At 34.4% G+C, this 3234-nt stretch overlaps 1 long non-coding RNA gene across 4 annotated transcripts; it reads right to left on the reverse strand.

Annotated features, from left to right (window-relative positions):
• Nucleotides 1-212: 212 nt before the first annotated feature.
• LOC143686582 (uncharacterized) lies at nt 213-2413 on the reverse strand. 4 transcript variants are annotated; one of them, XR_013177257.1, is made up of 3 exons: nt 2348-2413; nt 1875-1986; nt 213-994 (listed from the first exon to the last, which is right to left on the reverse strand). It is a non-coding gene; the product is annotated as an uncharacterized LOC143686582 (long non-coding RNA). The 4 variants fall into 4 exon arrangements; XR_013177260.1 differs by having other exon boundaries at nt 1875-1983; nt 2348-2411; XR_013177259.1 differs by having other exon boundaries at nt 1875-1983; nt 2188-2391.
• Between the last annotated feature and the right edge of the window lie 821 nt (nt 2414-3234).

Raw genomic sequence — 3234 nt, forward strand, 5'->3', positions numbered from 1 at the left:
TTGATCACCATGGAAAGCAATAGTCCTTAAATAGTCTCAAAGCCAGGCTTTGATGCTCTGACATCTCTCCTTGTGATTTGAGGTATTCACAAAATTGGTTAAACAGATGAAAGAATAGATGCACAAATGATTTCCACTCATAAAGCAAGACGAAAGACAACATTATACACCTTTCTTTAGGCTGAAAGCCTCAGGAATTTTCCAATGACAAGTTATAAATCTTTAAAATGGTAAGCATATCCAGCAAAGCGTGATTAACTTCTGCTATTTCTGTTTTTAGTCTTCCTTGATTTTCAACACGTGTCAACTTGTTGTCCCAAACTAATTTGCCTTTAATAAATCAGAATTCAAAAGTAATAAAACATACAGGATAAATTAAATATAAGTTTATGTTATGGTGAGCTGCCAAGGGATAGATAATATTCATATATCCTTACATGCTCATCCGTTAAGACAATTTATAAAACAGATTATTTTTAAATGTTATTGTGAGATCCTTGCCCCAAACTTATGCTACTATATTACCTAATTACTTAGTAGAATATTTAATGATCTTTGTTATAATTAATGAGAATTAAATACACAAGTATACTTTCATGAATCTTGCTTATCTACAGCACTTTAACAAATAATAAATGTATATGTATGTATGAACTTGATAATTTGATACCATTCCACCTGATGGCAGCCTGCTATGACAAAGATCGCACAATCATTTGATTTAAATAATGGGAAATTATGGGCTTACAGTTTTGGAGCCAGGAATTCTACTGGACTTCTCCAAAATCTAGTCACCAACATGTCTAGTCATCAACAAATCCAGTAGAATATCCCCAAAGTCCCCATTCTGGCTGGTCCTGGCTGCCAGCAAATCTTGAAATACTTTGGCTTAAATGCATTCTTCATGCCATATGGTGATGTCCTCTCCTTTTCCTTCAGGATTCCATTAACTTCGAGCTTTTGTCTCTTCCCCATGGCTATTTTTCTCATCTTACTGCAAGCAGCAAAGAGAAACCCATTCAGCTTGGAAATCTCCTTAGCTAAATATCAAACCTCATTTCTTACATGTTCTGCCTTCCATCCGATATCTGAACATAATTTCACCAACTCTGGCACTTTATAACAAGGGACACTTTTCTCCCAGGTTCCAATAATACATTAATAGTTTCCTCCTAAGGCCTCACCAGAAATACCTTTAACATCCATGTTTCTACCAACAGTCTCTTCAAAGCAATCTTGGCTTTTAATATTAAGCATCACAAAATTTGTTCAGCCTCTACCCATTACCCAATTTCAGAGCTTTTTCTACACTTTAGGTATTGTAATAGCAGCACCCCACTTTCTAGTACCATTTCCTAGTATACACACATGCAATAATACAAAACAATCAGGCCAAGGCTAGCTTGATCAAGCAAGTGGACATCATAGCTTAGTCAAGTTGACACATAAAATCAATCATCACACTTATCAAATAGATTTAATTCTTTCAGAATTTTCCAAGACTCTCTTTTTTTGTTTTATATATTTTTAAATTTTTTTTTATTTTTTTAAACATAAACAAACATATTCTTACCATATGATCATTCCATTCTACATATATAATCAGTAATTCACAATATCATCACATAGTTGTATATTCATCATCATGATCATTTCTTAGAACATTTGCATCAATTCAGAAAAAAAATAAAAAGAAAACAGAAAAAAATCATACATACCATACCCCTTACCCCTCCCTTTCATTGATCACTAGCATTTCAATCTACTAAATTTATTTTAACATTTGTTCCCCCTATTATTTATTTTTAATCTGTATGTTACTTTTTCTCTTTATAGAGCTGTGATTATAAAAATAATTAGACTCTTTCATGTACCTGTTCTTTGCTGTGATTAGAATGCTTCAGAGAATTTAAGTAGTTCAATGGAATGTGGTGAAAGGGGAAAAGATTCTTTTCCTTTCTCTGCATCTTTCCATAGCTGCATCTGCTGAGATGACCATTAAAAATAAAAATTAGTTAACTTTTATGGAACACTTAAATAGCACTATAGTATACTAGGCACTTGCTCTCTTTATCTATTTATATCTATCTATATTTGTCTATCTAAGTTTATCCCACTATCATAACAGATCTGCAAAGTAAGAACTGTTATTTACTATCAAGCTCTATAAATAGGAAATTGACGCACAAAGCAGTTAAAATAACCCAGGTAAAGTTTTTGCAGTAATCAGTGGTAGAGCTGGAGTTTCAACACAATAGTGGATAGTGTTGAGAGTACTAACAGATGGACCTGAGTCTCAGACCCCCTGAGGGCCAAATTGACCATATAAATGAGCAATCTGTACTGCCCTGAGTGGCACAGCTGTGACCCAGAAAACCAGCAACTGGATGAGGAAGCTGCTGCAGAATGTGTCACAGAATCTTCTAAATGTTACACGGACAAAACCCTCCATATCACCATGCGCTGAGGCTTCCACGTAATAATTGGAAGATTCTGTGACACATCCTAAGAGGTTTCCTCATCCTTAGAGGGTCTAAGACTCAGGCCCATCTGTCAGTAACCTTTTGTAAACATCACTTCTGTATTTTCAAAGTCATGGTTTGAGGGATTTGAGGAAGTAGGTACTCTCTTATCCTGCCCAGGGACTCAGCCAGAATAATTTCTAGTTCAAAGACAAGGACCCTCTTTACTTGCCCTCTTGTTTTGCCTCTTTCCAGATTCTTTATCTAGATTTAATAGGTGAGAAAAGCTCATTCTAAAAGAACATGCATTTTTCTTTTGTCAACTAATCAGAAAACCCTGGACTATGCAAACCCAAAGGACTTTTCTCTCAAAAATATTGTTTCTCCCTTGAATTCAAAAGTTCAATTTATTTAGAAATTCAGAACATGAGGACTGACTTATTTTTTTTTTTTACTGTTTTATCTTTCCTTTTTCAGGCAGTGAACCTAAAATACTTTCACTTTCCCTGAAATGGGGGGAAAAGGTCATCCAGGGAAATTTTTCAAACTTAATAATTTCTTGACTAATATTCAGAAGTTCTAATTTTAAAGGATTTGAGAATTATATCTATCAGTATCTCCAGACATCTTATTATAAAAAGCCACTTATTATAAAAAGAGAGCCAAAAGTGGTCTCTTCCTTTCAAAAAGGCTTGGGGAATCTTGGTGCAAAATTCTAAGAAATATAAAGAATTGTAATCTCTCGTCTGATTCTTAGTTGGTGGAGGAGGAA

Source organism: Tamandua tetradactyla, chromosome 1, assembly GCF_023851605.1.
Source record: "Tamandua tetradactyla isolate mTamTet1 chromosome 1, mTamTet1.pri, whole genome shotgun sequence".
NCBI classification, from domain to species: domain Eukaryota; kingdom Metazoa; phylum Chordata; class Mammalia; order Pilosa; family Myrmecophagidae; genus Tamandua; species Tamandua tetradactyla.